The 21,900-nt window shown below is 39.8% G+C and overlaps 1 long non-coding RNA gene across 3 annotated transcripts in view; it reads left to right on the top strand.

Annotated features, from left to right (window-relative positions):
• The window catches only part of LOC123383645, a 208,984-nt gene that overhangs the window by 38,907 nt on the left and 148,177 nt on the right, over positions 1–21,900 (top strand). For all 3 annotated transcript variants that reach the window (XR_006593577.1, XR_006593572.1, XR_006593575.1), the window contains one exon: positions 6,772–6,999. This is a non-coding gene — a long non-coding RNA (uncharacterized LOC123383645). The remainder of the gene's footprint in view (positions 1–6,771; positions 7,000–21,900) is intronic.

The raw sequence follows: 21,900 nt of genomic DNA, 5'->3' as shown, positions 1-21,900 counted from the left end.
ATGGGCTTAAGTATCTTTAGTTCCGAATTTAGAAGCAATTTTACTTTTTTTGAGGTTTTGGTCAAACCACTTGAGGCAAATAGAACTTCTTTGTTCAAAGGAAATAGATTTTTTAAAGTCTTGTAAAATAGACCCATAATGCTTTTTGGGACTCAAATAACTCTGGCCCAAAACGTCTTAATAAATTAAATGTAAGTGGATTAGAAACAGACAGATTGTCTTTCCATGAAATACACCCAGTCCAGACCCAGAAGGAGAAGCACTCAGAGAGACGTGTTTTTAGGTTTTCCGTGGACTCTGGCACTTACATTTCTTGGCCTTACTCTCTTTTTGATAACAGAATAGAGATGAAATCTGGTATTATTCCTGTGACTATTTCTTTGTGCCTTTTTAACATGCATCTCTGGATGTGGCTGTGTTTAGCTCCTACCACATCGAATGGTATTATCTGTGCCTTCAAAGGGTAGCTATTTAATGAGGCATGGTGGGTGGTGGTATTTGACCTGACTATGCCCAGTCTCTTTGACATTCCAACTTAAATTCCCCAGACTCCAGATAATCACGTAGTCCATGGATCGAAGAAGGAGCAGAACACGTAGCAAAGATAATAGGGCAATGATGGGGAGGTTGGGCTGGGTTGTATGTATAGTGGTTAAGAGTGTGGGATTTAGGGTCCAGTGGATTGGGGCTAATCTCCACCCTCCCACTCACCTGTGTTACATAAATAAGCTATGTAATCTTTTTTCAACTTCGTTGTCCTCAGGTATAAGTTGAGAATAATCATGGAGTCTACCTATTATTATTAAGTGGGGCAAATCTATGTCAAGAGTGTATTTAGCTGGGTGTATAGTACCTACTATGTACCCAATAGATATTCAATGTCTTCATCATGGTGGATGTTGGTGACTTGTACTTCTTTGCTTCCATAGCAAAGAAATAGCATCTCATTTTCCTTCATGGAGCTCCTCCTCCCCTACCACATGAAGTCATGCTGGGATTGTCAATTTAGGTGACCTTTCCTTAACAGAGAAGAAAGTGAACACGTGGTCTAAGATAGACCCATAAATTGTCTCTCCTGGGATTTGATGCTAGAGCCAAGAGACTCATGGACTGAAAGTGACTGAAGTCTTAATTGGTTTCTGCCTGGATCCCCAAGAGACCCCAATTCTTGGACTTCCAAGGCCTTGTTGGTCAGCTTTTTCTTTAATCCTATGAGCTGCCGTGTGTGTGTGTGTGTGTGTGTGTGTGTGTGTGTGTGTGTACGTATATGTACACTGTCTATATATAAATAGATAAATGTAGTTTATCACTTGTGTAATATATACACACATGTGTATATACATATATACTATGTATACACATGTATATAGTATATGTGTATGTACATATGTGTGTATGTATATTTCACTTATCACTTATGTAATATATACACATACACATATATGTATATATGCGTATGTATATATACGTATGTGTGTAATTTTAAAGTTAAGCAGTGCCATTATTACCCAAGGTCTGTATTAATAAATGTCTAATAAATTTCGTCATTGTTTTATCATTACATGCCTTAAGTAAAGAACTTATTTTTCAAAATTACAAATGTGAAACATAGTTTAAAAGTTGGGGGAGGGGGGGAGAAAAGCACCATAAAAGGAAGCAAAAATCATCCATAATCCTTTAACTTGGAGATATCCTGTCTTAGCGTTTTATAAATGTGCTTGTCTTCTCCACGTATGTGAGTTTGTGTGTTCTTGTGTATTTCTGTGAAATGATATTTTATGAATACCCATAAACCTTTGAAGATAATGTCAGAGAGAACAATGTGTGGGGAAGTCTTTAGGGTCCCTATAGGGTTGTTTGTGGAAATTTTGGATGAGCCAGTGACAGAATTCTTACAGTAGACATTTTTATAGGAACTGAATCTCAGACTCTTGAGTATGGCTCTATTGGTCACCCAGGTCATTCTCCTGTCCGCTTTAGTGAGATACATCAACCACGACTTGCAGGGGAAAGTCACAGCACACATTAGTGGGGAGGCTGTGATTTTCAGGTTTGTGCAGTGCAGATTGCAAACACCTTGGAGTTCTACTCCTTCATTCCATGAGCCAAGTGATTATCTGGTTCTGGGGAACTTGAGTTTTAGGAAATTCAAGATGATCTATTTCCTTCTTTGAAGAACTCTCTCCACCTGCGGATAAGTCCAACAGCATAGAGGATGGGTGAATGGTCAAGAGGTGAGGTGCTGGACATATGGAGAGCCAGAAGATAGTGGGCTGTCATGGGAGCCGCCTCCTCTTTGCCAAATATTGACATGTTTTCTACACAAATGAGTCATATTTGATACAACAGTTAGGTCCTAAAGGAAGTGTGTAAGGCAAAAATAAACAACAGTCATCGTTACCTTCCATGTTGGGCAGAGGACTGTTTTTTTTTTTGTTGTTTTTTTGAGTACTGGATAAAGACTTGGCTTGCATTTAGACACTAGTCTTTATGAAATACACGTTTAAATGCTAGAATCCTGCTCGCTTCAATGATTCCTTCCCTCTGCTCTTCTCCTTTTCTTCATACCCTGTCAGGTGTAGAGCTGAGACCAGGCACACAGACAGCCATCTCAACCTTTCATGACCCCAGGGCATGTACCCACTAGCAAGCCAACAGAAACCATAGCTTTATTTTTTTTTAAGTTTTAAAAAGAATGGAGGAAATGAAACAAAACAAAAAACATATTCTGCTGAGCCATCCTACTGGGAGTCTCTGAAGCTGAGTGAGTATGCAACTCCCCTGGGCTATGCTTGGAGTTTTAAATCTAAACTGCAGACTCAGTGCTGTTAGCCTCAGGGGCTCTATCCATAATTAGGCAAATGTGTTGAGTGGTCCACACCAGCGGGGATGCTGCAGCTCCAAGATCTGGCCTCAGTGACGGCTGTCCCTAAACCAGTACCGATTCCATCTCATCCCCTTGTTATGGGGTTCTGCAGTTCCTGTGTCTAATCTCAGGGCACATCTTTACAGAGAACATTAAGCCTGGCTTTATTAGATACCTATTGGGTTTTGTTTCAAAAGACAATTGTGTTATAAAGGAGGCCTCTCATCTTTATCATTGGACCCTGGGTTTAATACATGCCCTGTGCAGCACATGTGAAAACAATGGCTAGGACATTAGTACAGTGGCCATTTATGTGAGAGTCATCATTGCCCTTATCGATGCAGCCCTGTACTAGGAGTTAGCTTAAAATTAGCCTGAATCTCTATCATCTTAGAGTGTTTTAAATTTTTTTTTTCAACGTTTATTTATTTTTGGGACAGAGAGAGACAGAGCATGAACGGGGGAGGGGCAGAGAGAGAGGGAGACACAGAATCGGAAACAGGCTCCAGGCTCTGAGCCATCAGCCCAGAGCCTGACGCGGGGCTCGAACTCACGGACCGCGAAATCGTGACCTGGCTGAAGTCGGACGCTCAACCGACTGCGCCACCCAGGCGCCCCAACATCTTAGAGTGTTTTAAAGGATGATTCCATACAACTGATAAAAATTATTGTGATATCATTATTGGGAATTATGAAGGATTTATCCAAGAAGCGTTTAGTGAGATACATCAACCATGACTTGCAGGTATAGTCACAGCACACACTAGTGGGGGGGGGGGTTGTGATTTTCAAGTTCTTTCAGTGCAGATTGCAAACACCTTGGGGTGGGTTGCCGGGGTTCAGATCCTGGCTCTGTTGCTGGTTAACCTTGACCTCGCACAAGTCCCCTTGTGTCTCTGAGTCTTGGCTTTCTCATTTATAGAGTGGGGCTAATGGGATAAGCTCATGAGTTTGTGGCAAAGATGGAATAAAATATTATGAAATGGACTTACCATAAGCACAAAAAAATTACCTGTTTATCACGGTTGGCACTGCCACGGTGGTGGTTCTTGATAAAAATGATAAAGGGTATGGAATCTGTAAAACGAAAAGATTACTCTGATCTTTTCCATTCGCATGATAAGAAAATATTGCTTTTATTAACTGTCACACTCTGGGTTACAGAAACTCATTTTTATTAGCTTCATTAGTCAACTAAATACTTTCTGAGAATTCCTATGTGTAAGGAACTGAGTAAGCCAGGCTCCATGAGGGGCTTCGTGGGCCCCTGATATCCTTCCAGCATAACTGGGGACAAACGGTGCATATCCAGCCTGACTTCTGGTGTGTCGTGTTGTAGCAAATGGATCCAGTGGCCAGTGCTTGGCAGCTCAGAGGAGGGAGCCGTGGCCAGGGCTGGAGTGGTCAGGGGAGACTTTGCTGAGAGAGGATTCTTGGCTTTAAAGGAGGTTTAGATTTAACACAGATGAGGAGGAATAATGAAGGCACTCCACATAGGAAACTCTAGCAGAGGGAGGCGGACCTGGTCAAAGTTTGGGTGCAAATGAGAAGCAAATTCAATGGCACATGTAGATGTGTTCCATGAGAATGTACAGCTACAGGCATGGATAGATATACATATTCTAATGCTGCCACCAGGATCCCGCGTTTCTCCTCTCTTCATCTCCTGCCCTCTGACAGAGGTCCGTTCTCAGAAGGGATTGCCTCCCCTAGTGACAAAGTAGCTGGAGAATCATTATCTCTATCCTTCTGCTTCCAATGGAGTGGGGAGAAGACTTCTGATCTCTGTCCCAGCTATGCTGACTGAGGCCTGATTGGGTCCCACTGATTGGATTTGGGGCCGATCCCCCAGCCAGTCACTCTGATCTGGAGAATGAGATATAATTGGTCTTGTCTCAGGTAATAGTAGGTTGACTTAAGTAGGGGAAGGGTAGCTCCTCACATGCAGAAAGGAAGCTGCTGCTGCTATTAGCAAGGTATTCCTCAGGATGGAATACCTGGAAGCATCCTGGAAAGTAGCAGGATTCCTCAGGAGGGTGAGGCAGTCTTCTTCACCGAGGATATCTTCTTAGGTCTGTGTTTCTTCTCTTGAATTTGGTACCTGATTTACAACAACCTGATGGGGAAATCTGTTATATACCTTGGAGATGATGAGTTTGATTCTGTATACCCTTTTATGTTAAAAAATATGTACACTTGGGAACAGTTGTCTTGGTCTAGATGAGTAATACTGGATTTACTTCATTGCAAACCATAGCTCCTTAGTCCCCTCAAAGTACTTTTTTTTTTTTTTATAATACAAGGGACAGGATATGACTGAACAGGCCATAATTGCTGCCTTAAAGTTTTTTCAAGACTGCAGCTAACTGATTTTTTCTGATTCCCGTGGTTCTTTGAGTCATTTTGGAATTGGCTCTCTGTGTTTGGGTGGCACTTGGTTTTGTCAAAGTTGAGGAAGTAGAGTGCGGGTTTTCAGAAAGCAAGCACCAATGAAAAGGATGGGACCACATTTTAAAGTGAGTATTTTTATACCAATGGAAATTCTCTATTTCCTCCTCCGTGGACAGGCTTTATTTGATTTCTTATTTGCATGGGAAGTTCTGACGACAACCCCATGCAAGATGGCCTTGGATCCCTCTTTGGCTGTATCCGGCCCTTTGGGCTGAAGATATGATCATAATAGCAATGAGGAATATGGCTGATGCAGAAGCTACTGCCATCTGTTAAGCCCTTGATTTAAGAGTTTTATAGTTACTGTTGAATCATTACTACCTTGCTGTTGCGTGCACTCCTTTATCTCAGTTTTGCAGATGAGGCGGTGAGGTATGGAGAAGCCAGATCATTTGCCCAAGATGTCACAGCTGTGAAGGGACATAGCCAACATACAGAGGCGCATCTGCCTTCTGAATAGACCTATCAACAGGCCCCACGCCTTTGCAGTTTCTATAAGACACTATTTGATGGTGACTTGTTTGATTAGTAGAAATTTCCAAATCCCAAGATAACTCGCCAAAGTGACATCAATACCATTCATTGTATAATTTTGAGCTAGGTATCTTGAAACCTTTGATGGGAGCATCAAATATGGAGCCAGCGATGTTAGTAAGTTTTCTGCAGGTAAATGCTCGTTTCTGTCCTGCACAGCCCCATCTGCAGTTAGCTTCTGCTACCCCAAGGTGCCACTGTTGGAGACAGTCCTGTGTGGTCTGAGGTTGTCCCATGGTTTTGTGGTGCTCTTGCTGGTCTCCATACAATTGCAGTGGTGTCCTTGGGAGATGTTGGCATCAGCCACATGCTGAACTAGATCAGCCATCGTCTGGGGTGGGGCCAGGGGCTTAGATAACAACCTAGTCCCAATTCCTAGTTCCTAATTTGATCTTTCTTTCTATCATTTGAGATAGATTGCTACAGCACAATTTTGTGGTAGCTGGTGTGCTAAGGTATAAAAAGGAGACCTACACAATCACTGGATGAGTCAATGAGTAGGTATATTATCCTCACACGTAATAATCTCTTGGGGAGGCAGTAACAGACACAGTGAAGAACATGGGCATTGCATTCCTGCCAACTTGGTTCAAATCTTGTCTTTACCACTTACAGCATGAATAATTTGGGCAAATATTTTAATTTCTAAGCCCCAGGTTTCCTCATTTGTAAATATGACCATTTTTGTGAGTTGGCTGTGATGCTTGACTAAGAAAATTTTCGTAAGAGCTCACTAAGTTCTCGATAAGTGACAACTATGACTAATTAGTCCCTTTGTGCTCTAGGCTAGCCTTGTATACAGTCAGCTCTATGATGACGCTTGTTTTAGAAATTCACATTTGCTCCAGTAAGATTGATGTATTAGCAACAATTTGAGCAGGACACAGATTTAACATGTGGGTGTGTTGAATCATGTCCAGGATAAACACTTGGCGAACTCCGGAAGCTGAGCAAAGACATGGAGGAACACACAAGTGGATGCACCTCAAACGTTCACCATCCACCTCAGGTCAGCATGTGTCTTGTGAACCACAACTGTCGGTCCAACTTCAGACAACCTCCGTCCTCTACTGCACAACGACCACTTGCAAGCTGCAAGCCTTCTTCCCACGCCCACTTCCCACACGGAAATGCCAGGTCTTTTCCAGGTAAACTGCCATATTTATTGTAATACCATGTATTTCTCAGCTGTTGAACACGCTGTACAAAAGGTGCTACCAATTTTATGAGGTTCCTCTCTTTAAAAAATATGTGTCCCCAATGAAGATTTTGAGCATTGTGTTCCAACACCTTTTTCTCCTGTGGTTTTTATTATAAAACGTTGCATGGTGTGGTGATTTTTGGGGATGCCTGTGCTGTGTTTTAGCAGGGCCACCGGAACTGGCCATGCATCTGTAAAATGCTGCCCTTGTTCCAAAGGGGGTTTGCAGTTTTGTGGGGAGCTTGTGCCGCTAAGCTTTGATTCAGATCACCGGTGCCCAAGTCCACAGTGTGCTTTCACTGCAGAATGGGTGTCTTGAGCATGGCCAGGGCTCTTGCCCACTGGATCCTTTCTTGGTTTTTTCAGAAAAGCTAAATGGGAGCCATGTTGGCATAGCCTGGTTCGTACTGACCTTTCTTTACAGGAAATTGCCATAAGTAAAGCTTGCTACACTTCTCTCTCTTCATCCCTGGTGTGTTTGACTCCCCAAAGATGGGCATGTGATACCATCTTTCTGCTTGAGTTGGCAGCTACTTCTGGTAGTAATGATGCCTCAAATTGGCAGTGTTTTAAGACGTTTTTCAATGTAGTTCTACAATTAATTAATCCACTTTATTATTTTAAATATCTGAGGAGGTTGGTAAGACTGTCTTTTCATTATGGAATGTCTAGTGTGGGAATAGCACATAAATATGTACGGCCATTTTTCATTTCATGCCACGGCAGATATTATCAGTTAACCCTAAATATCTTTTCTTGCTGAGCTTGGATTCTTCTTGAGACACTACTCTAAATAGCTCCTACCAATGGGTTGGCAACAGGAAATGGTATTTACTTGCCTTCTAAGATCTAGACTTTTGAGCTCCTTAGGGCAGAATGATCTCAAGCCTCTCTCCCAGTGTGTGTTTAATGAGGTGGACTGAATGACTGAGGAAACAGGCAAGGCATGTTAGGTGATGTTCTCATGATGGGGATGTCTGTATTTTACAATACTCATTAGGTGGTGGGATCTTAAGAGTGTGCTATTAGCTGTAATACCCTCAGGCAGCCAATTCCCTAGATGGAATTCCTACTCCGGGATTTGTGAACCAGGATTCTGATCAGAAAACCCATTTGTCTGTCTTTATCTCCTCTACCCATACCATGGGCTCTGGAGATTTGCATAAGGAGTTCGAGAGATGGATTTGACTTGGTGAAATGAGTGGCTTGTCCATTAGCATGACAAGTGTTAGAAATGGGTTCTCACGGGTGAAATTAGTATAGTCAATATATGTGGATTGGTTGTAATATACTAGGGACAACTTCTTATTCTCACATTAAACAAGTTGTAAAAACCCACCTGCAGCCCAAATGGGGGTGGACCATGAGGCATAACCTTACGTGAGACCGCCCATCCACTGGTACACAGATCACTGTTTGTCTGAGGCTGACTATAACAGATAGCACAAACTGGACCCTAGGCAATTGGGACATCTGCTTTGAGTCAACCTTTCATGCAAGCTTTGATCATTGTGCCTGAAAAGTCACAGAGCTGGGATTTCATCAACCTTATAGTATAGACTACGTGAACTGTTTTGTGCACCCTCACCAATTAATTCTTTTTAATAAAGATCTTCCAGTGGGGCAGATTTAAGCTGAAATTTGTTTTCTGTGGTAAGATTGTGGGATAGGGCTAACACTCACTCACATTTCATCAATGGCAGCATTCTGCCAAAAATCTAATATTTCAGCATGATTAGCATAGGTCAATTCAGAACTCCAAAGTCACACAGAAAATTAGGTCAGATCTGGAACCAGCACCCACATCAGTGCTTTTCCCCTAGAACTATATGATTTTTCTTATAGGGTCACTATGTATGGCTGTGTAGGTTGTGTACTGCACAAAAGTTCCACTTGTAAGAGATGTCATTTATATCACAAATATTGTGGATTTAGATATTTATTATGTCTGTTTTCTGGCAGATATCAGTAAAGCGCTGTTCTTAAAAACATGGAGTTATCGTGGGGCGCCTGGGTGGCGCAGTCGGTTAAGCGTTCGACTTCAGCCAGGTCACGATCTCGCGGTCCGTGAGTTCGAGCCCCGCGTCAGGCTCTGGGCTGATGGCTTGGAGCCTGGAGCCTGGAGCCTGTTTCCGATTCTGTGTCTCCCTCTCTCTCTGCCCCTCCCCTGTTCATGCTCTGTCTCTCTCTGTCCCAAAAATAAAAATAAAAACGCTGAAAAAAAAATTAAAAAACAAACAAACATGGAGTTATCGTGACAATTTTTAGACAAGAGGAAGTAAAGAGGCTTGAGGGAAGGGCTGTCTTCTTCCAGTGTTGCAAGTGGAGGATAGTGGGTTGACTTCTTTTAGCATTTTATGTACTCTTTTCCTCAGGTGAGGTAGCAGGAGGGCTCATATCCCCTCATGGCCAGTACCTCGTGCGACCTGTATAAGGTGTTGTGTGAATGAGCAATTAAAAGAGATACAAGTTTCGTGTTCCTAAACACTAGTAGAAGCCTGCTCTTTATGAACCAAGAATCTTATGTTAAGATACAGGAATATAAAGCTCTGAGAGCTGGGGTTCCCGGTGGTGCAGTAAGGAAGACTGGTAACAAAAGAAAATGGGACATGCCTTCGTGTGCTTGGACCAAGAGCATCTTTGGACTCCCCAGCTTCCCTGGCTACGGGGTCTCACTCCCCATGAAGTCACACCAAATCCCTTCACCATGTCCCCACTTCTGCATTTCTTATAGTCCAAAGGTGCTGTGTTCATTTGTTTCCTCATTAGCACGTGCCCTCTGTGAGAGCCGGGATTGCTAACTAATTTGTCCAGTGTTGTATCCATAGCACCTGGACCAGTGTGTGGCCCTCTGTAAATAGTTGTGGAATAAGGGAATGCAAGCAGAATATTAGTCCAATGTGTGCATTCATAGGACTGGAGATTTGAAAGGAAGCATCAGAAGGTCCCCGCTGCTATGGTCTGAATGTTTGTGTTCCCTGAAAATACCTATGTCAAAAACCTAAGCCCTAAGGGGATGGTATTAGGGGAGGGACCCTTTGGGAGGTGCTTAGATCATGAGCCCTCATAAATGGGACCAGTGCCCTTATGAAGGAGGACCCAGAGAGATCTCTCCAGCCCTCTGCCCTGTGAGGGTACTGCAGGAAGTCTGTGATCTAGAAGGGGACCCTCACCCGACTGTGCCCTGACCTCAGACTTCCAGACTCCAGAACTGTGAAATACATTTCTGTCGTTTAGAGGCCACCCAGTCTGCGGTCTTCTGTTATAGCACTAGGACACTATTTAGGTTCTGGTTGTTCAGCTGGGGGTTTGCTGAGCTTTGTTTGAGGTCTTTGTTTGCAATTTCGGAACCAGACCAATTACGTGTCAGGACTGGCAGTGAATTTTTATGCCGATGACCCATTCCTATATGGTATCCTGAAACCCAGCTTTGCCCTCACAAACTGTCCCCATCTTTCTACCAGGAAGGAATAGGAATAAGGGCAGAGAGAGAGAAATCTCACAAGCACCATTTGACAACTACAAGATTTAAGGAATTGAGGCCATGAATGATAAATCGTGTCTCAAGCATTTGGTGCCCATGCAGCCTTCCCGCTGCAGTATCTTGCTGGGAGTGGAGACTGAGTCACATAAATCTCTCAGCAGAGCACCTCAGAAAAGTATATATTGAGCTTCCAAACTGTAAGGCCCCACATCCAGCACTTTCCTGTTAGCTTCCTGCCATGATGGGCCTGGGTGATATCTTCATAGAGCAATTGGGTGAGTTAACACCTGTGGAAGTCTTTTGTGTTCCTTGAACTTGAAGGCTGCCTTCACTTAGAAGATCAAAGAAAGGTGTGAGTCAGCTGGGAGCCTGTGAGTGATCTTCAGGGACATTAGGATGTGTAGGGGTTGCCGGGAAGCAGCTTGGGGAGGCCCTTGCTACAAATGGCAGTCTCTGAAAATAAGGCTGCATAGGGCACCTGGGGGAATTGTATCCCTGTTCTAGCTCTCTCTCTGCCTGCCTCTTCCCAGTTGATGCTCCCCATGCCTTGAGTGCTCTGCTTCTTGACTAAGTGGGTAGTTCAGCCTCTCAGCAAGATGAGAGGATACCTGAGGGCAGACTACAAGAGTTCCTTCCCCCACCCTGGGGCACAGGTTACTATCTGCACTCTGTAGGGGCTTAAAAGATGCTCACGGATCCCAGATGATGGCTTACTGGCTTACAACATCTGGAGACAGGTGAGTTTTAACAAATCTAAACACCCATGTCATCTACACTTCAAATCAAGATCTAGAATAGTTCCAGAACCCTAGAAAGTTTCTTCATTCTCCTGTGTAGTCCCTCCTTCTCCTTCTAGAGGTGACCGCTGTTCTCATTTCTGTCTCACAGATAAGGTCACATGCATGGAATCCTACAGTATGTACTTTTTTTGTCTTTACTTCTTTTGCAAAAAGTAGTATTTTTGAAATCTATGCACATGGTCGCATGCATCGAAGTTTGATCCTTTTTCTTGATAAGCAGTAACAGTTCATTGGTTGAATATATAACAGCTCATTCTCTTGCTGATACATAGTGGATTTGCTTCCACATTTTGGCTTCTTTGAATGAAGCCTCTTTGTGAATTTGTTTACAGATCTTTTTATGGATGTGTCTTCATTTCTCTCAGGTCGCTATCTAGGAGTAGAATTTCTGGGTCATATGATAAATGGATACGTCCCTTTATAAATGACTGCCCAACTGTTTTTCAAAGCTGTTTGGTCATTTTACATTGCCGTGGGCAGCTCTAGCTGCTTCACATTGTTGGGGAGTGGGTATTGTCAATTTGAAACATTTTAGCCATTCACGGGGCACCTGGGTGGCTCAGTCGGTTGAGTGTCCGACTTCAGCGCAGGTCATGATCTCATGGTCCGTGGGTCCGAGCCCTGTATATTGGGCTCTGTGCTGACAGCTCAGAGCCTGGAGCTTGCTTCGGACTCTGTCTCACTTTCTCTCTGCCCTCTCCTGCTCATGCTCTGTCTCTGTCTCTCTCTCAAAAATAAATAAACATGAAAAAAAATTTAAAACATTTTAGCCATTCTGGAGTGGGTATCTCATTGTGGTTTTAATTTGAATTTCTGTAATGACTATGGATTTTTAAAAAATTATTTGAGTGTAGTTGACACACAATGTTAACGACTTAGGATATTGATTTATGTCCTAATTGGCCATTTGTATAAATTATGTGTTTTTATACATTTATAAATTATGTGTTTAAATTTTTTACCCATTTTTATTGGATCCATTATGTTACTATTATTGAAGGTTGTTATGTTCTATTTGTTTTGGATACAAATGCTGTGATAGATGTATATACATTGTGAATATTTTCCCCCAGTATGTAGTCTATTTTTTACTTTTCTCACTGATAACTTTTAAAGAGCAGATGGTTTTGATTTTTACAAACTCCATTTTATCAGTTTTTCTCATGATTCATTTTTTTCTCACAAAGAAATCTTTACCTATCCTAAACTTGTAAAAATGTTTCCTAAATTAAGTTTTATGGTTGTATTTATTACATTTAAGTCTGTGAGCTATTGTGAATTAATTCTTGTTTGTGGTATGATGTAGGGCCAGATGCTATTAAAAAATATAGATAGATAGATAGATAGATAGATAGATAGATAGATAGATATCCAGTTATTTCAACACCATTTGTTGAAAAGACCACCCTCTTTACTCCATGATTCAGTTTGACTCCTTTGGGGTAAATCAATGTGCCATGTATATGTGTGTATTTCTGTTCTGTTTCCATGTCTGTGTAAACATGCCCTCATCACACTATCTTGATTGCTCTTACTTACTAGTAGGTCTTGAAATCAGGCAGTATAAGTCCTCCAACTTTATTCCTTTTTATCAGAGTGGTTTTGGCTATTCCTTTACATTTTAGAACCAGCCTATCAATTTATACAAAAAACAAAAAAGCATGCTGGGTTTAGATTGGGATTACATCAAATCAATTGATCTATTCAGCAGAGAAATCACATTTTAACTATATGAAGATTTACAATCCATGAATATGGCATATCCCTCCATTTAGTGAGATGCTTTAAAAAAGTTTGTGAGCTGTACTTTTTTTGTTTTCAGTATGCCAGTTTTGCTTATCTTCTGTTAATTTTTTTCATAAGTGTTTTGTACTTTGTAAATGGTTGTTTTTTGTTTCTTTTTTTTTATAAAATTTTTTTTCATGTTTATTTATTTTTGAGACACAGAGAGACAGAGCATGAATGGGGGAGGGTCAGAGAGAGGGAGACACAGAATCTGAAACGGGCTCCAGGCTCTGAGCTGTCAGCACAGAGCCCGATGCGGGGCTCGAACTCACGGACCGCGAGATCATGACCTGAGCCGAAGTCGGCCGCTTAACCAACTGAGCCATCCCGGCGCCCCATGTTTCTTTTTTAAAAAATAGCCTTTTTATTGTATAATAGTTTTAGATTCACAGTAAAGTTGGAAGGACAGTACAAAGATCTCTAGCACATCCCTTGTCCAGCTTTCCTGTTTAGGAATATTTTACATTACTGTTACACCTGTCACAACCGAGAAGCCAGCCTTGGTACGTTACTATGAACTAAACTTTATTCACACGGCACCAGTTTTCCCACTAACATCCTTCTTCAGATCCAGGATCCCATCTGAGATCCCATGTGACACTGAGTCATGGTGTCTCCCGTGTCTCCTATGGTCTAAGGCAGTTTCTCAGACTTTCCCTGTTGTTACGATGCTGATAATTTTGAGGAGTACTGGTCAGGTATTTGGTGGAATATCCCTCCTTTGGGATTCGTTTGATGTTTTTCTCATGACTGGATTTGAACTTGGGGGAGAAAAAGCCGAGAGGGAAAATGTCCTTCTCATTGTTATCAATCACTCCCTCTCTCATTTTGTTAGTTTTGAGAGAGGAGGAGGTTGGGCTATAGTTTCACATATTTTTGTTTTGGATTTCAACTCCAGTAAGACTGTTGAACCATATTCTCTTCTCCCTCCTGTATCTACGCTTTCTTGGCACAATTCAAGGGTGTGGGAGAGGGGCGAGAGTTCTTGCAGTGAATCATTTGTTCTGCGTTAGGATCCAGCCTGCTGGTCCATGCAGATTTTGCTGATTTCTTCTTATCTGCACATATTATCTCTGTTTACGATGATCCTGTCCATCTGCACTCAAACTGAAGCTGAAGCTCTCCCCACTTTCTAAGCCTCTTTTCTCTCTGTAATTCAGTTATCCAAGGCTTCTAACTGCTTTTACTAGCTCCTTAGAATAACATGACTGAAAAACTTTGGTGCTTTCTTGTTAACCGAGAGAAATGCTTCATCCACATCCTTCTACACAGAAGCAAGACTTATGCATGTTTGGGTATTTCTTCACCTTGTTTATTCCTTCTGTTTTTCCCTCCTTTCCTTTTTTTTTGGGGGGGGGGCGAATTGTTTGATTTCTTTACAATTCTCCTTTTATCCCTTCATTGGCTTGCATGTTATGTGTTCCTTTTCTCTTTTTTAAAGGCTCCATAAAATATTTTTAATGAGTTTGCTTAACTTAAAATTGAGGTATATGTAACGTTTTAGCTCTCATTACCCCTTTAATTATATATTATTGTAATCTGATGTTTGTGTCTCACCCTTTTTATGCTGCAAAATTAGTAATGATCATTTTTGTACCCAGGTCTTGCTTTAGATTTTCTGTTTGCTCGCCATTCATTGTCTGTCTCCTCCTGCTCTCACCCAGGGGGTTCAGACCCCTTCTTTCTGTCTTACATTCTTTGATAGTTCTTACAGAAAGGGACTTTCAGGGGCAAATTCTTGCAGGCTTTGTATGGAAGTCCATTTATTTTATCCTTTGCTCTCACTGTTAAATGGTAATTTAGTCAGGGGAAAATTCTAGGCTGTTTATTTTTGCTCACTATTTTTGGTATATTATTCAATTTTTTTCTGACCTGTACTGTTGTTTTTGAGAAGTTTCCTGCCAGTTAAAGGGCCGTCTTTTGGTTCATAATACAGACTTGTGCCTACCTGCTTTTAAGATTTTTCTCATTGTTTTTGGAGTTCTGCAGTTTAATGACAAGTATCTAGATGTAGATGAGCTTTAAATTTTTTTTTAATGTTTATTTATTTTTGAGGGAGACAGAGACAGGATGCGAGTGGGTTAGGGGCAGAGAGAGAGAGAGACACAGAATCCGAAGCAGGCTCCAGGCTCTGAGCTGTCAGCACAGAGCTGGACGCAGGGCTCAAACTCACGAGCTGTGAGATCATGACCTTGAGCCGAAGTCGGACGCTCCACCAACTGAGCCACCCAGGCACGCCTAGATGAGCTTTTATGTAAGTTTTTATTTCACTGTACTTACTGCCACATAATTTAATAAATGGGCGCATGTCCACAGACATGAGATTGCTCCCATTTTATATCAAAAGCACTCCAGCAAACATCCTGGTGTGATATCCTTGTACCTGAATAAATGTATTGTTTTAGTCACTGAAGCTTTATATCTTAATATCCAGGAGTTTGAGAAATCTCTGCTATAGGATTCTTCTTCTTTTTAAAAATATTTTTCTTGCAATTTTCACTGATTATTCTTCAGACTAATTTTAGAACAATTTTATCAAGTCCCAAAGTAATGAGATGGTATTTATTTTATGGGCTGGTCTTGAAAAAAATTGATGTAGTATCATGTCTTCCATCCAAAGGGTATCTATGGCATCTCTCTCTCTCTCTTAATTTATTTGTCTTTATTTTGTACCCCAGTAACATTTTACTATTTTATTTAGGTAGGTCCTAAAGATGTCTTGTTTATCTCAAGGTATCTTATGTTCTTAAGGTATTTTTTTTTGAATCTAATATTTTCCTGGTATTTTCAAAATAAGTTGTTGCATAACCTTTATTCTCATATATTTATTATTTATTTTGGCTGAGAGTAATTTACCCAATTCTCTTTCTGGTTTTATTCGTTTTTATTTTTTAAATGATACTCTTGGGTTTTCCATGTTAAAAAAATAACCTCTAAAAAATAATAGCTATGCTCTTTGTTTGTAATGCATTCACTTTTTATTTAATGTTTTCATTAAGTTGCTTTGGCTATATAGCATAAAGAATATCACATAATGGTAACGATATCCCTATGCTGTTCTTTATTTTGTTGGAAATTATAGCATTTTTTCAAAGAACACAGTACTACTGGTTGACTTAAAACATTTAACACACAATACAAAATATCTTGCTTCTTTTTAGAGCCTTTCTAAAGTTGAAAAAAAGACTAATTTTATTAAATGCTCTTTTGATTATAAAATGTCATAGATACAAAAGTTTATAAAATATGTATGCCCAGTTAAAGAAGAATAATGAAATCAATGTCAGGTAACTACCACCACCATTAATTAAAAACAACAAACTAACAAATACTTCCGGTACCTTCCACGCTCTCTCCTGCTATTTCCCTGATTGTGCCTCTATACATCACGCAAGAGTTTAAGTGTCAGAGACCATCCATTGTCTAAACGTACCACAATTATCTATCCATCCTACTGTCGATGGACATTTAGCTAGTGTCCAGTTTTTCACTAATGTGAATAATCTTGCCCTATCATTTTTGCATATGTTCCCTGGCACACGTTTGTAAGAGTTTTCTGTGGGAGAGTTCCTTACAAGAGTTTTCCAACCTGTGGCTGGAATTTCTGGGGCTTGGTGCTTGTGCACAGTCACCTTCACTGAGTGACATCACGGTGCTTTTCAAAGCAGCTGTTCCAATCCAGGTTGTAATGACAAGCTCCGTAGCCCCACATCCTTGCCTACCTCAAGTACTGTCAGACTTTTTAATCATTCCCAGTCCAAAATTACATCTCAGTGTGTATGTTAATTGATTCATTTTTCTATTGAGGTATAGTTAACATATGATGTTATATTAGTTTCAGGTATGCAGCATATTAACTGGACAGTTCTTTGCATTACTCAGTGCTCACCATGATAAGTGTAGTCACCATGTGCCATCATACAATGTTATTATGATATTAACACTATCTTCTGTGCTGTTCTTTTCGTCTTCATGACTTACCTGTTTTACACCTGGAAGTTTGTACCTCTTAATCCCCTTTATCGATTTCACCCATCCCCACCTGTCCACCTCCATTCTAGCAACTGCCGGTTCTCTGTATTTAAGAATCTGTTTTTGTTTGTTTTGTTTTTTAGATTCCACATATAAATGAAATTATATGCGCTCTTTCTCTGACTGACTTACTTTACTTAGCACAATACCCTTTAGGTCCATCCATATTGTCACAGATGGCAAGATCTCATCTTTCTTATGGCTGAGTGATATTCTCAATGTGGTTTTAATTCACATTTATACAGCTGCTAATAGAGACGGATCAGCTTTTAATATGTATATGGTCTATTTATGTCTTCCTTATTAAATGTTGTTTATGGATTTTTTTCTATTGAGTAATGACTTTTTATCACTGACTTATAGGAATTCCTTATCCTTGATACTAATTCTCTGTTGGTTACAGGTTGCAAAAGTCTTTCCCCAGTTTCTTGTTTTTTATGAAAAAGATTTCTAGTTTTAAATTTTCAAAATTTCTGGGTGCCTGGGTGGCTCAGTCATTTGAGCATCCAACTTCAGCTCGGATCATGATCTCATGGTTCCTGAGTTTGAGCCCTGTGTGGGGCTCACTGCTGTCAAGGCAGAACCGGCTTCGGATCCCCTGTCCCTCCTCTCTCTGCCCTTCCCCCACTGTGCTTGTTCTCTCAAAAATAAATGAACTTAACACAAATTGTCAAAATTTTATGGTTTGTGCTTATTACGTCTTATTTTAAAAATGCTTTTCTTACTGAAGTAATAAAGTTATTCTTCTATATTTCTAAAAGTATTTCTAGGTGGAATACTCTCAACTTTCATCACTAAAGAATCTTATTTCTGGTAGTTATGGTTCATTCGACTGAGTTGAATTTTATGGAAAGCCTTTTTTTTTTTTGCATTTACTATATAATCTTGTGGGATTTTTTTTTCCTAATTTGTTCATATGATGACTTGCATTCATTTATTTCTGTATAAACTAAAGTTATATTTCTTGACCAAACCCAAATTGGTAATAATGTTGTAATGTTTTCATGTACTTGTGAATTTGATTTGCTAGTGTTTTATTTACATTTTTCATTGATGCTCATGAGTGAAATTGGCCTGTTATATTGTCCCTGTCTTATTTGCGATCAAGGTTAGGTTGGCCTAATAAAAATAATGCTCTGGAAGAGTTTGTATAAATTTGGAATTATCTCTTCCTATCTGTTTGGTAAAACATGCCTATAGAGCCATCAGAATCCAGCGTTTTCTTTTTTTATAACAATGAAATTTTGGATATAATTTTTTACTTTTATTATTTTTTAATTTTTTTCAAAATTAAAAAAATTATATTTTATAAAGATAGAGTGTGTGAGCAGAGGAAAGGGGCAGAGAGAGAGAGAGAGAGAGAGAGCAAGAGAGAGAGAGAAAGAGAGAGAGAGAGAAAGTCCCAAGCAGGTTTTGATATGGGGCTTGATCCTAAGATGCTGGGATCATGAACTGAGTTGAAATCAAGAATTGGGTACTTAACCGACTGAGTCACCCAGGCACCCTTTTGATATAACTTTTTTTCATTTTTATACATTTATTTTTTATTTTAACTAAATCCAACTTATTTAACATACAGTATAATAATGGTTTCAGGAATAGAATTTAGTGATTCATCACTTACATTTAACACCCAATGTTCATCTCAGCAAGTACCCTTCTTAATGCCCATCACTCATTTAGCCCATCCCCCCACCCACCCCCCTCCATCAACCCTCAGTTTGTTCTGTGTATTTAAGAGTCTCTTAGGTTTGCCTCTCTGTTTTTATCTTATTTTTCCTTCCCTTCCCCTATGTTCATCTGTTTTATATTTTAAATTCCACATGTGAGTGAAATCATGTGATATTTATCTTTCTCTGACTTATTTCACTTAACACAATACATTCTAGTTTCATCCCTGTTGTTGCAAAGATCTCATTCTTTTTGATTGCCAAGTAATATTCCATTGTGTATATCCATTCATCAGTCAATGGACATTTGGGTTCTTTACGTTATTTGACTATTGTTGACAGCACTGCAATAAATATCAGGGTACATATGCCCCTTCAAATAAGCATTTTTGTATCCTCTGATTAATTTTTAAAATAATTATAGGATTATTTCTACTTTCTCTTCTTTCTTGAGTCAATTTTGATAGGGATTTTTCTAGGAATTTATCCATTCTACCGAAATTTTTGAGTTTATTAGTATGAAGTTGTCCATAAAATAATAACTTATTATTAACTATTAATATCTGTAGCATCTCTACTACTGTCTTTTCTTTCACTCCTAATTTTATTTGCATCTTATGTGTATTAATTACCTATATTAATATTGACAATAATTTTCTGTTAGTCATTTCAGAACCCCAACTTCTGGGTTTTTTGATCTTTACTCTTGGTGTTGTTTTTAAATTTATTAATATTTGTTTTTATCTTTATTATTGCTTTCCTTCTATTTTCTTTGTTTTTATCCTGATATTTTCCCTCCTAATTGTCCATTAGATGCTTAGTTCATTAATTTGGAGCTTATAACTTACTTTATAATGGAATATTGAAAGTATAATTCCCCTGTAATATTGTTTTAGTTGCCTCACCCATGTTTAAGTATTTTCTAATTTCCATTATTATTTTTCTGTGACACATTAGTTATTTTTTTTTAAATTCAATTATATGAAGCTTTTTTTAAAAAAAAGTTTATTTATTTTGAGAGAGAGTGTGCACACATGAGCAGGGAAGGGGCAGAGAGACGGGGGGGAGAGAGAATCCCAAGTAGGTTCCACACTGTCAGCACAGAGCCTGACATGGGGCTCAATTGCATGAACTGGGAGATCATGACCTGAGCCGAAATCAAGAGTCAGTCGCTTATCCAACTAAGCCTCCTAGGTGTCCCATATGCAGTTTTTCTATATATTTTTTTCAACCCCCACATTTTCTCACTTAAGTGCGTATTGGTCAGAGAACATGGCACGGGAGATGCCATGTTTCTGTATTTTCCAAGGTCAGCTCTAAGACATAATATGTGACCAGTTTTTACACTTGAGGGGTGTGGGTCTTCTCTAATTGTTAGGCTCCTGTTCTTTGTAATGCACAGAATCAGAATTTTTTATTTGACCTTTTCAGTTTGTAATGACTTCTTGATCTACTTCATGTGTCATTATTGAGAGAGGTGTATTGAAACAATTGCTGTTATACTGGTGGATTTGTTTCCTACAGGTCTGTTAATTTTTGTTTTTATGTGCAGCATACATTTGAACTTTTTCAATTCCAACTCTGACTGGAAGTTTTTGTCTTTTATCTGAAGATATTAATCCATTTATATTCATTGTGAATGCTGATATATTTAACTTTATTTCTTGTAACTTGTCATGTGCTTTGGGTTTGTCCTGCTTCCTCTGATCCTTTTTATTTTTTATTTTTTTAATTTTTTTAATGTTTATTTATTTTTGAGAGAGAGAAAGAGCATGAGCGGGGGAGGGGCAGAGAGAGAGAGAGGGAGACACAGAATCTGAAGCAGGCTCCAGGCTCTGAGCTGTGAGCATAGAGTCCAACGTGGGGCTCGAACCCATGAACCATGAGATCATGACCTGAGCTGAAGTCTGGTGCTTACCCCACTGGGCCACCCAGGTGCCCCCTTCCTTTGATTCTTTTCCCCCTTTTCTGTCTTTTTTGGATTTTATTTTCTTATTCCATTTTTCCCTGCTCCCTCTTTGGTGGATGTATGTTCTTTGCTTATTGTTTTAGTAGTTATACTAGCAGTTTAAATAAGTGTACTTTACTTAATAAAGTTCACATTTAGTTAACATATTTCACATCCTCCAGAATAATCTTCAAAACTTAGGATAATTTTGCTCCCAGATCACACTCCTTCCAACTGTTATTATCCATAATTACTGTGTCAGCTGGAGTTCTGTTACTCTTATAGGTCAGTATTATTATTTCAGCTATTATTTTTTGTTTTCCCCATCCCATTTGGTATTTGCATTATCACTGTATACAATCATTAGATTAGCCCACATATTTCCCAACGCCTTTGCTCACTTTTTACTACTTACGTCAGCTTTTCGTCTGGAATAATTTTTCTTGTGTCTAACATACATCCATTAGAATTAAAGTTTTAAAGCTATTTTGTAGGTTACTTTTTTGTGGATACTCAGTTTTTGTTTGTGTTTTTATTTTAACATCGTTGTTGAGAGTTTCACTGGGCATTGATCTCTGGGCTGACAGGAACTTCTCTCAGCCCCCTGAAGATGCTCCGTTCTTCTGGGCACACTTGGGGGTGAGAAGTCAGCAGCTGTTCCAAAAACTAGTTCTTTATGGGCGATCTGTGTTATATCATCTCTTGCTTTTAAGATTGTTTTGTTTTCTTCAGTTTTCGGCAGTTTCACTATGATGCCTCTGTGCTGAATCCTAAATCTGAAAACGGGTAACGTTATCTCTTTGATAAGACTTCCATTCTGTTCTTTTATCACCTTCCAGAACTTGGATTAGATTTGTGTTAAGCCTTATGCATCTTCTATGTGTCTTACCCATCTGAGCTTACTGGGCATCTTTTTATCTCTGGACTACATTCCGAATATTTTCCTGTCTTCCAATGAATTCCTCTTCAGCTCAGAGGCTCTGACTCAAATGTGGTCATGTGGTCCCACTTAAAACACTTAAAAGTGTTGAGTAATGTTCCCCCATTGGAAGAAATCCTGGGTCTGACCATTTCAAGCCCTGTCATTCTCTAGATGAAGATGGGATCTTTTCCATTTTAGACACAGAGA

This window comes from Felis catus, chromosome A2 (genome assembly GCF_018350175.1).
Source record: "Felis catus isolate Fca126 chromosome A2, F.catus_Fca126_mat1.0, whole genome shotgun sequence".
NCBI lineage: Eukaryota > Metazoa > Chordata > Mammalia > Carnivora > Felidae > Felis > Felis catus.
Note: the sequence above shows the minus strand (reverse complement) of the source record. Positions and strands in the feature narration are given on the sequence as shown.